Consider the following 21,102-nt stretch of genomic DNA (forward strand, 5'->3'; position numbering starts at 1 on the left):
TCCAGTCTCCTGGGACTCAGTCCAGCAGCAGCAATGGGAACAGTCAGCATGCTGCTCACAGTCCTCTCCATTCCACCCTTCAGGTCACCTTGGAACATGAGCTTCCTCAGTCCTGTGTCTAAATCAGTAGGGAGAGTGCGTGGCAACGCATGAAAGAGGCTTCTCCACAGCTTTCTGAGGACGGTCCTTGGGTTTGTCAGACGGTGGCAGGAGCAGTGGCGTGTGTTCCTGTTCACTCATCGCAATCACACTGCCAATAGGTGGTAATTTTTTTCAATATTTTACAGGCACAGTCATGTTATTTGAAAATTGTGATGTTATCATTTATTCCCATCGAGTCTTTTTTCCTTTATCTGACTTTATTGCAGTGTATACTGTCCAGGGCCATCCATGTTGCACAAAAGTAAGATTTCTTTCTTTGTAATGGCCACATAGCATTCCATTGTGTAAATGTACGGCACTACAGCGTCTTTATCCACTCTTCTATTGATGGGCACTTGGACTGCTTCCAGATCTTGGCCATCTATACTAATAATAGAGGAATGTGCAAATTGTCCTGGATGCCTTCACAGCAATAGTAATGACCAATCAGCAGGCTCCGTGGGACGACCAGGCTGGCAGGGGTGTTAGTGAGGGACGACCAAATGACTGAACAGCAGGTTGCGTGGGGCGACAAGGCCAGCAGGGGGGTTAGTGAGGGAAGACCAAATGACTGAACAGCAGGCTGCGTGGGGCGACCAGGCTGGTGGGGGTGGCCATAAGGGGCCACCAGGCTGGCGGGGGAGAAGGGTTGGTAGGTGAAGGCAACCAGGCTGGCAGGGGGTGCAGTAAGGGGCAACCAGGCTGCCAGGGGGTGGGTGGCAATGAGGGGTGACCAGGCCAGAGGAGAGGCAGTTGGGGGTTTCCTGGCTGGTGGGGTGTGGCAGTTAGTGGCGATCAGGCTGTGAGACAGAGGCAGTTACGGGTGATCAGCTTGGCAGGGGGGCAGTTAGGGGAGATCAGGCAGGCAGGCAGGTAAGCAGTTAGGAACCAGCAGTCCCAGATTGAGAGAGGGATGTCTGACTGCCAGTTTAGGCCTGATCCCCCGGATTGGGTCTAAACTGGCAGCCGAACATCCCCCGTGGGGTCGTGGATTGGAGTGGGTGCAGGCTGGGTTGAGGGGATCCCCCCATGAACCGATTTTCTGCACTGGGCGTCCAGTTGTAAATAACACTGCAATGTACAGAGGGTGTACATATTCTTTTGAATTAGTGTTTCAGCATTCTTAGGACCTATGCCAGCCGTGGGCAAACTATGGCGCACGGGCTGAATCCAGCCCGTTTGAAATGAATAAAACTAAAAAAAAAAAAAAGACCGCACCCTGTTATGTAATGATGTTTACTTTGAATTGATATTAGTTCACACAAACCCTCCATCCATGCTTTTGTTCCCGCCCTCCGGTCCAGTTTAAGAACCCATTGGTGCCCTGGAGTCAAAAAGTTTGCCCACCCCTGATATGCCCAGAAATGGAATCGCTGGATCAAAAGCCAGTTCCATTTTTATCTTGTTGAGGAAACTCCATGCTATTTTCTACTGTGGCTGCAGGAGTCTGGAGGATGGAAATAGAGGTTGCTTGGGGCGATGACTCAAGGTGCAGTGAGCAGGTGATGTTTCATTGAATTGTATACTTGAATGCTGTACGGGTTCGCAAACCAATGTTATCCCAATAAATCCAATTAATGAAGAAAAAAGAAATAGAAAATTAGCACTTATAGACCTGTATATAACATGATTATTTTTCTAGTAAATCATTGTTGTTGGATTTGATAAAAGTACTAGTGGCCTAGTGCATGAATTCGTGCACATTGAAAGGAAATGAATTAGGTGAAATATTTTAATATTGCTACTTCCCCTTTATTGATAATAGCAGTTTCAACCAAATTCATGATAGACAATGACCGATAGAAACACATGCATTTAATTGGCTCCAGAGAGCTCTATATGTATTGCGCATGCGCGAGTCAACTTAGCCTTTTATAGATATAGAATAAACTTGTTTAGTTAGACCTTCTTTCTGATTTAGCGAAACATTTTTCCAGCCCCGTAAAGCACCCCAACTTCTCTTTCAGGTAATTGTCAGCAACACAGCAGTAAATATCAACAGGAAGCAGATTATGATTGTAGATTATGCAGGGAGAATGAAGGTTAAAATATTTAACTGCATTAGTGTTTGACTATATTCTGTGCAGTGAGAAAGTGTGAAGTCATTTTCCAGGTCCTTCATTTCTTACTATTTTTCAGAGGGGTCAAGTTTCTAAGCTTTCTAAATCTCCATTTTCTGGCTAATGAAAAGAGAATAGAATTCCACCAAGTGTCCTACCTACCTATTCCAGGACTTCTGTGAGGATCAAATGAAATGTTCACAGGCAAACGCTTCACAGGCATTTGGTTAAAGTGTGAAATGTTTGCACCTGGCCATAAAGCAAGACTTGTTCCTGGGCTAAAGAAACTCCAACAAGGCTAGTCGGTAGGGAGAGGAAGCTGGGCGTTGCTACTTGATGTCATTACCTGGAGCCCACAGCAACCGATTCCTAGCTGGATTTGCCTATGGGCCGCATTTTGTGCCATGGGGTTTTGGCAGCATTGGCTGCGATTTGGTGGGGTGTCGCTCTGGGGTGGTGGTGAGGCCTGTGTCCCACTTGGGGGAAGCTGAGTGTTGGTTTGTCAGGGCCGTGGCCGCGGTGCTGACCAGTGCACATCAGGGCAGCTCCTACATTGTGTGTCTGTCTCCTGGTGGTCAGTGAGCGCATAACGACTGGTCGGATGGCAGGAGGGACACTTAGCATATTAGCCTTTCATATATATATAGAGTAGAGGCCCGGTGCATGAAATTCATACATGTGGGGGGGTCCCCTCAGCCTAGCCTGCACCGTCTCCAATACAGAACCCCTCTGGGGTTCTCCGACTGCCGGTTTAGGCCAGATCCGTTTGGCCCAATCACCAGGATCAGGTCTAACCAGCAGTCTTACATCCCTATCACAATCTGGGACCGCTGGCTCCTAACTGCTCACCTGCCTGACTGCCTGGGTGCCCCCAACTGCCCCACCCCACCAGCCTGGTCACCCCAACTATCCACCCCCCGCACCCCCGTCACAAGCCTAGTCACCCCTGACTGTCCCCCCTGCTGGCCTGGTGGCCCCTAACTTCCCCCCTGGTGGCCTGGCTGCCCGTTTCTGCCGACCCACTGGCACAGTCGCCACCAACTGGCTACCCACTGGCCTGGTTACCCACAACTGGACCCCCTACTAGCCTTGTAGCCCCCAACTCACCCTTTCTGCTGCTGGCTTGGTCACACCCAGCTGCCTCTCCCTCCCAGCCTGATCTCTCCCAGCAGCCTGCTGTTCAGTCATGTGATCGTCCCTCACTAACCCCCCTGCCAGCCTGGTTGCCCCACAGAGCCTGCTGTGAGGTCATGTGGTCGTCCCTCACTGACCCCCTGTTTGCCTGGTCGCCCCACGCAGCCTGCTGTTCATTCATGTGGTCGTCCCTCACTGACCCCCCTTGCCGGCCTGGTTGCCCCACGCAGCCTGCTGTTCGGCCATGTGGTCGTCCCTCACTGACCCCCTGTTTGCCTGGTCGCCCCACGCAGTCTGCTGTTCAGTCATATGGTTGTCCCTCACTGACCCCCCTGCTGGCCTGGTCGCCCCACGCAGCCTGCTGTTCAGTCATATGGTTGTCCCTCACTGACCCCCCTGCTGGCCTGGTCGCCCCACGCAGCCTGCTGTTCAGTCATATGGTTGTCCCTCACTGACCCCCCTGCTGGCCTGGTCGCCCCACGCAGCCTGCTGTTCAGTCATGTGGTCGTCCCGCACTGACCCCCTGTTTGCCTGGTCACCCCACGCAGCCTGCTGTTCGGTCATCCATCTGGTTGTTTTGGTTGTGACGGTCCCTGCCTTTTTATATTTGTTAGGACTGTTCTCTGCAGATTAGAAATTTAAGACAACAAAACAAACATGTTCCATCACCACAAGGTGTGAAAAGCTTGAGAAGCACAGCCATAAAGCACCCCCTGACCCACCTGGGACCCCAGCCTCACCCCCTCTGACCATTTTGTTACTCCAAACATGCTGTTCCCTTTCCCGGGGTTCCCTTCCATAGCACACCCTCCGATTTCAGAAGTTGTCAAACAGCGTCCACAGCAGGCACCCTGTGGTGCCCAAGAATTCCTAAAACACCCACCACCTGACTATTTAGTCAGGTCACTGCCCTCTCTTCCCTTAGAAGTGCAAATAAAACAATGACAGCAGCCAACTCAAAAGTCATCTGGTGTGAATGAATCAAAATTATACCAACGTTTTTGTCTGATCTGCAAAAAATATATATATATCTGTTGTGCCACAGAACTTTCATACTTAATTTATGTGCAGCGTGAGATGAAAAAGATTAGAAATTGCTGTCGTATTCTAATAAACCAGCTGGTTTAAACTGTCCCAACCAGCTGTGGGAAGCCCCCTATTGTCTCCAGTAGCAGAGAGGTGTGGACAAGGAACCGGAAGACTGGTGACCCTTGATGCCCTGGCAAAGGTCAGGGCTGTGCACACACTGTTAGTTCAGACAATGGTAGCTGAAGCAACTTCCCCATTTCTTATTATGGAAATCCTTGCTGAGGGGCTAGTCTGCCTGTTCCTGGAAATTGCCTGCCTAAGGGCTCTGGGTGGATCCCAAACCAATAAAAGGTTGGTGAGGCCTGAGCACCAGTGGAAGTCCTTCTCCTTGAGTTGGACTTGCCCGCCTAGCCCCACAATATTTCCAAATTATTATTTCTTGTCTTGTCTCTTTCATTTGCCTGCTGCCCTCTCCCAAATCCTGAACTCTGAACCACACAGGATGTGAGGGGAACAAAGAAACATACAACTCTACACACCAGCTTTCTAAATGCTATTCCAGTTTGCAAAATTCCACTCATTTATTTGATCATGAAATGTTCACAAGAATCATACTTCAAATTTTATAGAGATTTTTAATGCATTAATATCATACAGTACTCCATCCCTCTTCCTATGGCTATGTACATTTGCGAGTCAAATGTCATCTCTCTCAGATGATCATTTTCTGGATCATTTGGATGCTAAACCTTATCATTTATGTTTAAGGTTGGCATCAAAATATACCACCTTCCCTGGCAGGTATAGCTCCATGGTTAGAGCTTGACTCCGGGATTGGGTGTGATTCACAATCAAGAGCACATACCTGGGTTGCAGGTTCTGTCCCAGGCTCCGGTGGGGGCCTGTGTGGGAGGCAATGAATCCATGTGTCTCTCTCACATCAATGTTTCCCTCCCTCTCTCTTTCTCACATTCTTCTGCCACTCCCCTCTCCCTCAGTCTCTCTAAAAAATCAATGGAAAAATATCCACCAGTGAGGATTAACAAATATCGATGTCACTCCTTCCAGAAGTGCTGTACCAACTACTGCTAGCTTTTAGCCAAATTGGTATGGAATACGTTTTGGTTCTATCAGACTGCAACCTCTGGCCTTCCATATAGAAGAGGAAGGTTTGTCCAAACCTGGAGGCACACAGGCACTTGCTACCCAAGATGGAAATTCATAGGGCAACTCACAACACCACAGACCAAAAGAACAAAGCAGAGGGCAGGGAGTGCAGCCAAGAAGGCTTTAGGGAGGAGAGGGGCAGGCAGAGAGGGCTGCACACAGCAATGCCTGTGCCGATGGTCAGGGCCAACCTCGATGATCAGCATTTCAGTGAAGGACTGTATGAGCTCCTTCTAGTTGTTTGTTAGTTCCATCATTTTTGTTGAAAAAGAGACAACATTAGCCCCAACCCAAGCCAAAGCCCATAGCATTTATTCTCTCCAAAGCCAAAGAAAAACCTTGAGGGGGCTGGATAGTCAAGGCCAATGGAATCACAAAGGCCTTGTTATCAATACACCAGAATGGCCAAAGGCCGCTCTGGGCATGTGCCTAAACGGGATGTCCAAGGACTCTGAGCCTGGGAATCCTAACCAGGCCAAGATCCCATGAGCGGGTGCAAGGACACAGGGTAGACTTTGCCCTTCAGTAGCCAATATGATTGATGTAACTATTGGCGTGAAGCCTTCTCTGTCTAAATGGTGTAAAAGCAGGTGACTGACCAGCTGGCTGGCTGGAGGAGGCTGGAGTGGGTGAAGAAGTCTGCTGGAGAGAGCAGCTGGGCAGGAGAGAAAGGAGACGCTGCTGAGCGGAGAGCTCGGGTACCGCTATGATGAGAGGCGGTGAGTCCAGGGGGCAGCGTGCGGCTGCTCAGAGAACAGCTGTGGGTACAGAGACGGATGCTGCTTGATGGGAAAGATGCATGTTCACCAGCCGGTGTCCGGCTGCCTGCCTGTGTGGACTTTGCTGTGAGGACTGTGTTGTCTGAAGGCTGTGTGGCCACTGGCTTCAGCAATAAATGCTCATCCTTATACACCCATAGCCTCTCATGGCTTCTCTGTCTAAGACCCAGGGTCCAGGGAGGTCCAGTCCCAGGCAGAGGCCGGACCGGACACCTGTTACTGTGAGCAGAGGAGAGAGGAGGAACTTGGGCTAAGTCCCAACAGTCATCCAGGGGGCAGGGCTCAGGCAGGAGCCAGCCTGGCGAAGTGGAACGGGAGCATTTGGAGAATAATGGCCTCAGCCACTCAGAGCACCAGGGCTCGTGCAGGGCTCCTGCTGCTGCTGATAAAACTGCAGCACCCACAGAACTGGAGCCCTGTGTTCTCAACACCCCCCAAAACACACACATACCACAACCTAAAACGCAGTTCCAAAGACATGCGATTCTCTTGTACACACAGCTAAGCCCAGAAATGGCCCCGCCTCCAGCAGGAGCTGAACTTCATATTCCTTAGGTGGTGGAGGGACACCACCTCCTCTCTTCTTTGTAGCAATTCTTGGGTCTAACACAGGGAACAGGTTCAGATAATACAGCCCCCCCTCCCTCGACCCAACTGGATTCATAACCGCAGCCTCCCCTCCTTCCGTGACCCTCCCTCCCTTCCTCCCACCTCCTGTGTCTGGGATGGGGGCATGGTGTGGGAGGACACACACACACACACACAAACACACACACACACACACACACCCCCAAGAGGCAAAGGCAGATCTCCTGGGGACTAGGAACAGAAAGCAGCAGGAGGTGAGCTCAGAGTTCACTGGGGAAGCTGCGTTCACGTTCACTTCTGTAGGGAATGCTCAAGTCCCAGCCCCATGGCTGTGTTTCTAAACACATGTAACCAACAGTCAGCACTGAGTTAACGGAATGTGCCAAGTGCGAATGCTGAGCACCTTAAAGGCGCGATGCCATTTTTTCCTTGCAAAACCCTCATGTAAGTAGATACCATTTTTATTCCCATTTTACAGGTCAAACTGGGAATATAAGTGAACTGGAGTCTGAGTAGATCTGTGGCCTTTAAGTGGAAGCAGGATTCCTCGGTGACTGTTTAACACGCGCGACTTGCCCTTTTTTGCCGAGCCTGCAGGTCCACCCCGTGTGGATCTGACCAGGTGGTCACTGCTGTCAGCGAGTTTCACACACAGATCAGCTCTGGGTGGCACCGCCTTGAGTAGCTACAGTACATGGTCAGTTCTCCCCAGCACGATGCCTCTATCCACCCCTTTCCCAGGTGCCACCCAACATCCTCCCTGCGTCCCTGCCGAGGTTGATGCTAGGTTTCTGGGTGCTTAGAAAAAGATTTCATTACAGCAGGTGCCACTGTACTTGCAATTGCTTGGACCTTAAACTGGGTCTCAGCCCAGAACAGTGATGGCGAACCTTTTGAGCTCCCGTGTCAGCATTTTGAAAAACCCTAACGTAACTCTGGTGCCGTGTCACATATAGAAATGTTTTGATATTTGCAACCATAGTAAAACAAAGACTTATATATTTGATATTTATTTTATATATTTAAATGCCATTTAACAAAGAAAAATCAACCAAAAAAATTAGTTCGCGTGTCAGAGGTTCGCCATCACTGGCCTAGAAGTGTCTGGGCCCACCATTCATTTTACTCCCAGCTCATCAGCAGGAGGGTTCTTAACTGCTTTCAGGCAGGCACGGCAGGGGTCTGGGATCTCATGCACATGCCCAGGGGGCTGTTCTGGGTCTCCCTGTGCTCGATTTTGTGGGGTTGCCCACGAATAACAGGAAATAGGGTGATGTGCAGTTGGACAATGCCCTCAATGACACAAACAGGAAGACCCCTGGCTCACCACTGGCTCTGCCAGGCCGCTTTGCAGGGCGGGAGCTGAAAACCTCCACTCAGATGAGCAAAGACATGGAGAAGCAAGAGGAGGAGAGAAGAAAAGGACAGACTGGGGGAGGAGTAGAAAGAGGAGGAGGGGGAGGAGGAGGAACAGGGGGAGGAGAAGAAGGAGGAGGAGGAGAAGGAGGAGGAGGAAGAAGAGGGGGAGGGGGGAGGAGGACAGTGAGGAGAGGGGGAAGAGGAAGAGGTGGAGGGGGAGAAGGATGGAGGAGGAAGGAGGGGAGGAGGGGAGGAGGAGGAGAAGGGGGGAGAGGAGGGAGAGGGGGAGAAGGGTGTAGATGGAGGAGGGGAGGGGAGTAGGAAGAGGGGGAGGGGGAGAAGGGTGGAGGAGGAAGGAGGGGAGGAGGGGAGGAGGGGAGAAGGAGAAGGAGGAGGAGGCGTGAGAGGAGGGGGAGGGGGAGAAGGGCGGAGATGGAGGAGGGGAGGGGAGTAGGAAGAGGGGGAGGGGGAGAAGGGTGGAGGAGGAAGGAGGGGAGGCGGGGAGGAGGGGAGAAGGAGAAGGAGGAGGAGGAGGGGGGAGAGGAGGGGGAGGAGGAGGAGGGGAGAAGGGGAGGAGGGGAAGAGGGGAGAAGGAGGAGGAGGAGGAGGGGGGAGAGCAGGGGAAGGAGGAGGAACAGGGGGAGGAGAAGAAGGAGGAGAGGTCTAGGGGAGAAAGAGGAGTGTCACCCAGTCAGGGGTGGGAATAAGACCCTCTCCCGACAACTGCTGAAGTCTCCCTCCCACACAGGAGGGGATGTTTCCGATCGGATAAACACAGATTGAGAAGGTTCTTCCCCACGTTTCTGTAAAACAAGGAGAGCACTGAGGCAGCGTGTGCTCACCCGGGACTGACCGGGAGTGTGAAATGGCTCCACCCGCACGGAGTCCTGTGGTGCCTGAAATGCACAGACATGCGCAGACAGGATCCCACTGAGGGGACGGGCTCCAGCAATAGCACCCGGATATGATGCCCCCCACCTCTGTTTCCACCCTCAATGGGGGGAAGACAGAAGAATTTCTGCAATTCACAAATTACCTATGTTTGCAGTGTTCACAAACACATGATTTACAACCCAAATCACAAGTCAGGGCTCAGCCCAAATGTGGTTCTCTCACTGAGCTCCCTGATCACACCAAGCAGACAGGATCTCTCCAAGCTCCGTACACCTCGGTCCTAGTTCATTTCTCTCTTAGAGCTCTGAGCACAGGCAAGTTCCATAACGTGGATTTGCCTCCTATTGCTGTGTCTTAGAAAACGCACTTTCTTACTGAATCGCAGTGTTTCTCATCCACAGAAGAGGGTTATTCATGTGGGAAGAACAGATTTTTTAAAGGGCAAGTTTATGACCGTGGTAACTAAGATTTAGAGAAGTTAAATAGCTTGTGTAGAGCTAAAACGCTAATAATCAAAGTGTTTCTAAAAATGCTTGTCTTTATGCTTTCCATGGTATCATGCTTCTCTCCCACAGCATTGAATGTGTGAGTTGTAGAAAAATGGTAGATCAGTGGATACCTGCTTGCCCAGTCTCTTCCTTTCCAGCACAAGAGGCAATCACCCACCTAGAGAACTGGTTCAGTTGGCCGCGGAAATTGCTCTGTAAGCAGTCCTTCGGCACGCTGTGAACAGACTGCAGCATTGTAGGAACTTCGCAGAAACAGCCAACGAAAAGGAAGACAATTTAAAACATAATCTAACCTACCTGCTTCAGGGGCATCAGTAAACGCTTTCAAACATATTCTGTGGTAAAGCTTAGGAAATCATTCTTTTTAGGTTCCTCCCAATGACCTCATTTGTTGGCATTTCCGAGATGAGCTGGCTGTCGGAGAGGATAGCTGTATCTAGAAGAAAATCCCGTTCGCCGTGGCCCTGCAGGGAGGACAGGTCACTGAGCCACCGTAAGGGTCACACTTGTCAGTGGAGTTTGGCAGGAGGTTCAGCCTGTTTCCCTAAAGGTAATGACATGCATGTCAGGTGGAAGCCGGCTCTGGAACTCAGCTGCTCAGAACTTCCATGTGCAGAGACATATGCTTTGTCAGGTACGTGCAGAGACATATGCTTTGTCAGGTACGTAAGCAGAATTGTCATGTTAAGAATGTTTTAGATCTAGTTTAAAAAGGGCAGTAAAACTGGCATACTCCTCATTTTTTTACAGATAGCATTACATAGTGTTAGATGCTTCACCTTTACAATAGCAAAATCCTGGAGATACTATTTGCATGTGTAAAATACTCAGCAAACACGTGACTAAATACAAAAACCTGACTTGATAACAGTCAGAATCAGTTAGTGGAAAACAGAAACAAAATCGTGTTGTGATGATCGCCTTGAAATGTCCACAGGAAACAGCCCATGGAAGGATGATTCCTGAAAGCTTTCCCCTTGGGTCAGGAAGGAGCCAAGGACGAGTGCTCACACTGCTCCTAACATTGACTTGGAAGACGGTACCAATGCAATCAAGTCAGACAGAGAAAGCAGACTGGCTAGGAATAAATGATAGCATCACAATTTGCAAATCACGTGACAGTGCATGTAAAATATTGGAAAAAATGACCACCTCTTGGTGGTGTGATTGCGATGACTGAACAGTAACACAGGCCCCTGCTCCTGCCACCATCTTACAAACCCAAGGACCATCCTCAGGAAGGGGTGGAGACGCCTCCTTTGTGTGTTGCCAGGGACGCTCCCTGCTGATTTGGACACAGGACTGAGGAAGCTCATGTTCCAAGGTGACCTAAAGGGGGGCATGGAGAGGACTGGAGCAGCATGCTGACTGTTCCCATTGCTGCTGCTGGACTGAGGCCCAGGAGACGGGGTGCTGGAGATGTTACCACCGAGTAGCCTAGGACGGACATGCCATTGCCTGGCCCTCCTCCAGGGCTCCCATATATTTCTGATTTTACTTACCGTGGGGTAGATTTAACATGTATTCATTCAAATTAATCTTGCTTAGATTTAGACAACATAGACATCTGTTAAATATATAGTTGTTCCTTTGTGTATCTTTGCTTTCCTTTTAATTTTAATGCCATCTCCCAGTGTTATGTCTCTTTTCACTTTTCAATTATTACTCGCGTACATTCAATATTATTTTACATTAGTTTCACAAAACTAAGTGTTCCCTCAATTTCAGGTACACCCCAGGCTGCATATATACTGATCACAGTCTTATTGACTGTGCTCCTCACGCTATCATCTACTACCAGTAGATTTTGTGCACACCCTTTGGGGTTGTGCTGATAAGATAAAAGGCCAGTGGTGTTGTAGAGAGCTTATACTGGCTACATATTTTGTCTGCATTAGACATGTTTTTATATCACTCCTTTTGAATTTGTTCAACTAATATGTTGCAAAAATTTCAATGAATTGGAATTGCTTGGGCTAAGGATAGTCCAAATTTATAATTTGATTCAAAACCATCTTTCCCCCTAATTGTTGATACTCAGCAATTTTATGAGACTTCAAACTACACAACACTGTTCAACTGAAGAACATTAGGGGTCAGTGTCTGTATTCCGTTCAGTGTGATATTGCAGAGAAATTAGTCTTCGTCACTGCTCAGCACAGTCATCGTATATGCTTAATGCTTAGTCGTCATTTGTATTTTTTCATTTTGTTTTTTCCAGATTCCTTGCATTATAGTGTGTCTGTTATTGGTTCCTAAGAGCTTCTTTATGACAAATGATGTTAATCATTTCTCTTGCATTGCAAATTTAATACCATGTTTCTTGTTATTATTTTACAGTGGTGTTATACTTTATTGTATACCAAAGTAGTGTGTTAAATATAATCTTGTTCTGTTTTAAAAAAAAGAATAAAATTATAGATTATTAGAATTAGTAAGTGTATTCAGTAAAGTCACTGCACACATGACCTACATACAAAAATTTATTCTGGCCTAACCGGTTTGGCTCGGTGGATAGAGCATCCGCCTGCGGACTGAAAGGTCCCAGGTTCAATTCCGGTCAGGGGCATGTACCTGGGTTGGGGGCACATCCCCATTGGGAGATGTGTAGGAGGCAGCTGATAGATGTTTCTCTCTCATCAATGTTTCTAACTCTCTATCTCTCTCCCTTCCTCTCTGTAAAAAATCAATGAAATATATTTTTTTAAAAAATTTATTCTGTTTTCATATAACAGTATCACACAATAGAAAGTAATATTAAAGCAATATAACTTCTAACAGCAACAAATAATCAAATAAGAAAATCTAACAATGTGTACAACATCTATACTTAAAATTACAAAATTTTCTTGAGAGAATTAGATAAAACTTCCAAATAATGAGGAATACTTTGTTCATGAGTAGGAAGGTTTTATTATTAGGAAGGTGTTGATTTTATCCAAGTTAATTGATGGAGTCAATAAATCTTAATCGATGTCCCAGGAGTGTGTGTATGTGTGTCTCTGTGTGTCTTTGTATGTATATGTGTGTGTGAACTGACATGCTGATTTGAAAACTTAATAGGAAACACAAAACTATTTAGGTGTAGGGATTCAGAAGTATACATTGGCAGTTACAGGATAGTCATGGGGATATAAAGTACAGAACAGTGAATATAATCAGTAATATGTATGGTGCCAGTTGGATATGAACTAGACTTATCAGGGGATCACTTCCTAAGTAAAATAAATGTGTAACCACCATGGTATACAGCTGAAACTAATATCATATTTAATGTCAACTGCAATTGAAACAACTCCACAGAGAAAACATACTCTTGAACAATAACAAAGCTGGTAAACTTACAGTACTAGATAGGAAGACCTATTATATAAAGCTATAGAAATCATAAGAGTGAGACATTTTTTATATGCTTTGATTGATTTTGAGAGAGAGAGGGAGAGAGAGAAACATCGGTTGGCCACCTCCTGCATGCACCCTACTGGGGATCAAGGTCACACCCAGGCAACCAGGAATCAAGCTGGAGATGCTCAGTGCCTGGGATGATGCTCAAACATGACCAGCACTGGCCAGGGCATGGTCGTGAGGTCTTTATGGAAAAGCAAACAGATGGGACCTTGAAGAGAACCGAGAGTCCAGACCCACATACAGTCACTTGATTTATGACATAAAAAATTACTCTGTGGTTGGAATGGACAACATTTTCAATCAATAGTGCTGCCTGGATTGAATGTCTTTATGGGAAAAAAGTGCATCTTGTTTCCCTTCTTCACACCAAATCAACTCAAAATACATTGCACGGACATCCTCTCAATGCATTATAGATCTAAGTGTGAACAGAATTTAAAACACTTTTAGAGGAAAACAGAATTATTATTGTAACATTATGGTAGGTTAAGATTTCTAACATGGCACACAAGTAGTATTGTTCATAAAGGATACATGATAAATTTTAATATGTGACAATCAAGATATATTCATCAATAGTCACTATCAACACTAATAAAAGAGAAACATGCAAATTGGTGTCACTCCGCTACACCCACCAGCCAATCAGAACAACTATGCAAATTAACCCAACAAAGATGGCAGTTTAATTTGCATACGCAGGCACTGAGCGAAGACCGAAGGCTACGGCAGGAGTGAAGACTAAAGAGTGGAGACTGAAGACTGAAGAGGGCTCACGGCTGCTAGCACAGCAGGGATGGCGAGATCCTCTCCCCCCACCTCAGCAGCGCTAAGGATGTCTGACTGCATCTTAGGCCTGGTCCCCGCTGGCAAGTGGACATCCCCCGAGGGCTCCTGGGCTGCCAGAGGGTTGTCTGACTGCCAGCTCAGGCCTGATCCCCTGGGGAGTGGGCCTAAGCCACCAGGTGGACACCCCCAAGGTGTCCCAGACTGCGAGAGAGCACAGGCCGGGCTGAGGGAGCCCCCCACGGAGTGCACAAATTTTTGAGCACCGGGCCTCTACTATATAAATAACACTGCTGTAGGTTTCCTAAGTGCTTCATCTGACCTTAGGATGATGAAACAATCCCACTTCCAGGTCTCCTTGAATAGTCCCATTTTTGTTTTTGCATCTTTTCAGTAGCGCTGCCTTGGTCTTTAACTGTTTGTGTGCCAGCCCTCACTCCTGGAGGCAGGATTCTGCTTCCCAGCGAGATCTGTGTATAACTTGGTCTCTCAGCCTCCTAGCTACCCAGCCCTGTTCATGTCCTCTGCTACATGAGTGACTTAGGTCATTAAGAAATAGTCCCCGGAGTCTATTTAATCTACTGTAAGTGAGGTGGCATAATGCAGAGCATGTAATTCACCCCTTATTTGCATCATCTGGGAGTTTTGAAATATATACCGCACACTCACCATTAAAATTCAAATCTCTAGTGGTGGGGCCTCAGCATCTGCGTTTTTTTAAAAAGTGCCCCAGATGATTCCAACATGCAGCCAGGGTTGGAAGCCCCAAGTAGGTTGAAGCCTTTGGAAGATTTCAGTCCTTTTGAACTCCACTTTACTCATTATGAAATGAAATGACGGAAATAGATTATTAGGATAGAAAAGCCTTTCTATTTCTTTGCTGTGGCCTTTCACAATTATGAGAAGCATCTGTAGTTAAACCCCATGAGTGGTAGCCCCTCTGATTCAAACAGCCCCTTTGTTTAAACCTCAAGACAAGATAAGTTACTCTCAAGGCTACATTTTCCCATACCCCTCCTTCCTGCTATTTTTACAACTCAGGGACAGTTAATAAGTCCCCTTCTCTCCTCCTCTTCAAACAAGACTCTTTTGAACTCTTCATAACTGTTACTCTATGGAGGATGCTAACTGAGGAAGACGCCTCCCTAGGACATCTGCCTGAACTGTCTCCTAAAAAAAGCTAACAATGTTTTCAAAGACAACCCCCAGATGTCTGCTCAATTTCAGCCCTGAAATTCCCCTCCGTTCCATGTCACCTACAACAGCAGCCAGGGCTTTAAAACGGGGAGAAGTTGTTTATCGCTTGCCCTTGTATTGGTTAGCAATGCACCAGCCCTTTCCCTTGGGGAAAACTCCCTCTCTCTGCACCTCTCTCTTCTCTCAGTTGTGAATTCTTTCACAGCCCATGTCACAGGCCAAAAACCCTAACATAGATTATCTTAATAGTCTGCCTATTAAACTCTAAACTCTATGAAGAGTGAACATATCTAGAAAGATTAAAAGAGAATTTCCATTTCAGAGTTAAATTATTGAATGTTAATTATTCTGCAATACAGAAAATTTTGAAGGAAGGAAAGATATTAACAAATTTATTGATACTTGCTTCCAGTCTGAATTTAACACTGAATGTTAGAAATAAAAATCTATGTGGTGAAAAGGATAGTGTTGCGTATATACAACCTAAACCTAGTTTTAATCCATTAAAAAAAATTCTACCTCTATTTGGTTCCATGGATTAAGTAGTAACTTCTAGAAGTATGTCTTTCTTTCCTCCACTGTCAAGATGAGCGTATCAAAATTCAGACACAGATTCCAGTTCTCTGAAACTGAGGAAAATATTTATTTTAATATGCAAGTATTTTCTCTTTTCAGATTTATGTTTTCCATATCTGACAAAATGTGTGATGAAATAATCTCCTTCGTAATAATCAATTGCTTTAATTTTTCTTTGAAGACAAATTGTATCTACAAGTGTTCTGTGGAAATGTGGGTGTGGAGGTTCCTAAGTGAGGAAGGAGCCAGAACTGACCAGATGCTAAGTGAGGTGGAAAGGAAGAGGCACCAGGGGAGCTAGAGGCTGGGGTGGAGGGGAGAGAGGGTGGGAGAGGAAAGCAGCAGAAGAGAGTTCTGAACAGGGATAAATTTCCTTGAAATAGGGAAAAAAGTAAAGGGGAAATAAGAAGAGAAAGAATCAGAAGGTAGTTTTTTATTCGTCCTTCCCTCACCCCAATATGGAATCTCTTCCTCCTGTCCCTGAGCCTCAGTAGCACTCATCTAGTCTCTCATAGGAAGGTGTTAACCCTTTCGCACCTCGTCTTGCTTTTTATTGACATGCATGTCCAAAGTTCCTGTCTTGCATATCACAAGACTTTTCAATTGCAATAGTGCTTCTCAATTATACCACTGTCACAAGAGAAAACTGCATCCAGGTGAGTTCTTTTGGGTTTGCAAAAATATGTGTTTCATCTGAATCAGGTCACTATTGTTAACACAAAAGAGAATCACACCTGAGCCAAAGTTGCTCTATTTGTGAACAATCATTCATTCATTCATTCATTCATTCATTCATTCAATCGCTATTCCTTTGAACATATATGTTGGTGGTTAACCAATCAATCAGATCCCCCCTCCATAGGAGCGTGGTAGTAGGAGGGGGAAAGACCAGGAGGTTGAGAAGTAGAGAGATAAAGGCCACACCAGGGCCAACCACTAGTGAAGAATACTTGAAACTCAATACTTAAAGCCAACTCTTATTACTCAGGACAAGGAGACTTGAGATGGAGCTCCATTAACACCGCCTGTGAGGACTTTTCAATATAGACATTCCTGGCTGCATTTGTGATTCAGAAAGCACCACAAGTCACGCTAATGAGAATTCCCATTTCAGAGTCACCGATGATGTTATCTGAGGGGTGGCTCCTCCTCCCAATTTGAGAAACTTCAACTACAGTTTTCTATTTTACAGGCTCTGCTTGAGGAATATGAATGCACCATCTTTGCATGGCTGCCACATGTCCTCCCTCTCACCACACCGTAGACAGAACAATGCTCACACAGAGTAGGGATGGAAGGAGGAAGAGAAGGAAAGTAGGGGTGAGGGATGTAAAGAGAAAAGGGTTTGTCTCTTGGAGAAAAATACAAGAAATGAGCAACCAGCCCACATGTTCATGAGACAGGTGTATAATCTGGCTGAGGGTTGAGAAGTGCTGTTTTGGGTAACTCACATTCTATGGAGAGGCAGGATTTGGCATTTGGGCTGCAGTTCCAGAGTCACTGTCAAAGGACAACCATGTCTTCAACTTCCGGGATCCAGCAGCACTGTCTGGGGCCCACATGGGGAAGCCTTCAGTCTATTGGGCTATTTTTTTTTCTAGACTCTAAAATAGATGGAATCCAAGAACGACCAAAATGGGAAAATGCTTAACTTTGGGAGAACTTCACTTATTTAGTTCAAACATATCATATTTAAAAACTTTTCGAATAAAATTAAGACATGTTCCAAGTGTTTTCTGAAACATATACCTGATAGGAATACTCCACAATATAGGGGAACAAACTTTGTGGACAGACTAGGACAGGGGTGGGCAACCTTTTTGTGAGTGTGTGCCAAAACCAGCTAAATCTCTAACTCAGAATTCTTCTGCATGCCACCAATTTTTTGAGAATATGTTATGCCTACTTGATATGTCTTAAGGTGTCCATATGTGAAGAACCTTGAAGAAATAATACAATTCATTTGAGCTTCAAAAACACAGTATATCATGATGAAAAATACAGTTATTTATTTATTTATTTATTTTTTATTTTAATGATTCTTTTTTAAAAAATATATTTTATTGATTTTATACAGAGAGGAAGGGAGAGGGATAGAGAGTTGGAAACATCGATGAGAGAGAAACATCAATCAGCCGCCTCCTGTACACCTCCTACTGGGGATGTGCCCGCAAATAAGGTACATGCCCTTGACCGGAATTGAACCTGGGACCCTTCAGTTTGCAGGCCGACACTCTACCCACTGAGCCAAACAGTGTAGGGCTAGGGCTATTTTTTAATATATCCATGTACACTGATAGTCCGACAGAAAACTTTATGATGCCGTTTCATATTATCAGTAGGACTTTTGCTGCTGCCTCACTGATGACAGAGATTTTACATTAGGTTTATATTTCGTGACCTTCAGAGCTACTCCTATTAGGAGACTTAACAAAATTCATCACTGAGAACAAAGATTCACAAGCGTATGTGGATGAAACCAAAACACTGGTCGGATCTAGGCAGGCAGGGAGAGTGAAGGCAGAGGCATAGAAATTGCTCTTCCCCTCTCTCGTCAATCCATGTCTATGGTCTTTAAGATAACTTGTTATGTAAAATTATTTATTTATCTAAGATGCACCTACACTGAATTTATCTGATAAATAAAAAAGTCGATATTAAGAAAAAAATTGTAAATGGAAGATTATAAGAGAGGGGTTCGCATGCCAGCAAAAGTTACTGGTGTGCCATGTTTGGCATGCGTGCCAGGGGTTGCCCACCCCTGGACTAGTGTCTACATTCTGGTCCTACCTCTTGCCACCTGTGCAGCCTTAGGTGCCCTTGCTGAGCACATTGACCCATTAGGTGTCTAGTGGGTGAGTTGCTGGGCATGGAGGACTATTTTTTTGTGAAAAAGAGGAGGGAGGAAGTTGGTGTACAAGAAGCAGGGCAGAGAGGCAGAAGACAGTTGGGGAACCGAGGGCAGACTAGGATGTGTCCCCAGCCAGTGAAAGAGATTGTTAGTGCTGCTTCCCAGGGCCGAGCCAGGATCCAGACAGAACAATGCTCAGGGAATCCATGTCCTGGGGGAGGGCATGACGTGGCACCAGGGGCTCTGATGAAGCACCGCCTTCCTCCACCTTCCGTAGTTTGCAGAGAGTGGATATTAACAAGGACCCTTTAACCAAAGGACATGAGCAAACGGGTTGTTCAGCTCATAGGAGCACCTTCCTAGAGACCCTCAGGAATGCCTGGAGAGGCCTGGCAACCAAGTGCCAAAGTGCCCCAGTCACAGTCAGCACTAACAACCCAGTGTCAGCATCACTCCTGGGCGCAGGCTGGTGCAAGGCCGGGGACATTCAGAGCTCATTTTTCATACAGTTGGGAGTGTAGGGATTCATACTAGCTGCCTTCTTTCAGGCTTGACACATTTTTTTTTTAATAATTTAAATATTTTATTTTATTATTATTTTTTATTTGGGTACATGTGTTTTTTTAAATATATTTTTATTGATTGGGGAGAGGGAGAGGGAGAGATAAAAGCATCAGTGATGAGAATCATTGACCAGGTGCCTCCCGCACTGATTGGGGATCCAGCTTGAAACCCGGGCATGTGTCCTTGACCGGAATTGAACCCTCACCCTTCAGTCCACAGGCTGACACCAAAACCACTGAACAAAACTGGCTAGGGCATCAATATTTTATTTTTTAAAGAGGCTTCTTGTCTATTATTTTTGTTGGTGCTTCCTCATGATGCCTTGTTTCCTTTATGCTTTATTTATTTTTTTAAATCCTCATGTGAGGATATTTTCCCTTGATTTTTAGAGAGAGTGGAAGAGAGGGAAAGAGAGAAATATCGATATGAGAGAAACACATCAACTGGTTGCCTCCTGCAGGAGCCCTGACCAGGGCCCTGGTCTGGGAGGAGCCTGCAACTGAGGTATGTGGAATCGAACCCGGGACCCTTTGGTCCCCAGGGAGACACTCTATGAACTGAGCCAACGCGGATAGGGCCATGCTTTATTTTTACTGTGAGCTGCTAATTTTCCTTGAAAAGTTTTCTACGGAAATTCCTCCAGAAAAGTTTTACATTTACTTCCTATTTCCAGGCAGTTCAGTATATTGCCAGTCCAAAACTACTTTATTTATTTATTTTTTAAATTAAATCTTTATTGTTCAGATTATTACAGTTGTTCCTCTTTCCTCCCCCCCCATAGCTCCCCTCCACCCAGTTCCCATCCCTCCCTTCTGATTCACTCCCCCACTGTCCTCATCCATAAGTGCACGATTTCTGTCCAGTCTATTCCCGCATCCCCCACACCCCTTTCCCTCCAAGAATAGTCAGTCCACCCCCTTTCTGTACCCCTGATTCTATTATATTCACCAGTTTATTCTGTTCATGATTTTTTATTCACTTGATTTTTAGATTCACTTGTTGATAGATGTGTATTCGTTGTTCATAATTTGTATCTTTACCTTTTTCTTCTTCTTCCTCTTCTTAAAGAATACCTTTCAGCATTTCATATAATACTGGTTTGGTGGTGATGAACTCCTTTAGCTTTTCCTTATCTGTGAAGCTCTTTCTGTGACCTTCAATTCTGAATGATAGCTTTGCTGGGTAAAGTAATCTTGGTTGTAGGTTCTTGTAAGTCTCTTTCTTTCACCAGGTAGGGGAAGTTTTCTGTCATTATTTCTTCAAATAGGTTTTCAAAATCTTGCTCTCTCTCTTCCTCTGGCACCCCTATAATTCGGATGTTGGTACGCTTGAAGCTGTCCCAGAGGCTCCTTACACTCTCTTCGTGTTTTTGGATTCTTTTTTCCTTTTGCTTGAAGCTGTCCCAGAGGCTCCTTACACTCTCTTCGTATTTTTGGATTCTTTTTTCCTTTTGCTTTTCCGGTTAGGTAATTTTTGCTTCTTCATATTTCAAATCTTTGACTTGATTCTTGCGATCTTCTAGTCTGCTGTTGGAACTCTGCATAATAAATATCCTTTATTTCAGTCAGTGTATGCTTAATTTCTAGTTGGTCCTTTTTCATAACCTCGAGGGTCTCACCAGATTTCTTGAGGGTCTCACTACATTTATCGGGGGTCTCACCAGTCTTTTTGAGTGTCTTACTCAATTTATCAGCGGTTTCTAGAAAGTTCTAGAAAAACCTGAAAAGTGTGGTTTTGAACTCTATATCCAGTTGTTTGCTTTCCTCCATTTCTGTCATTTGTGACCTCTTTCTGTGCCTCTGCAATTTTTATGCTTCCCTGTGTTGATAGAGTGACTTCCTGTGCGAGGTATCCTATAGGGCCCAGTGGTTCAGCCTCCCCAATTACCTGAGGAGGACACCCTTGGTGCACCCCCTTGTGGTCTTTGTGCACAGTCTTGTTGTAGTTAAGCCTTGACTGTGGTAGGTATCACTGGGAGGAATTGACCTCCAGGCCAATTGGCTGTGAGAATCAGCTGTGTCTACAGTGGAAGAACGTCTGTGCTGGAGACACCCTTATCA

The sequence above is a fragment of the Myotis nattereri genome (assembly GCF_964212035.1).
Source record: "Myotis nattereri genome assembly, chromosome: 12".
In the NCBI taxonomy this organism is placed as follows: Eukaryota; Metazoa; Chordata; class Mammalia; order Chiroptera; family Vespertilionidae; genus Myotis; species Myotis nattereri.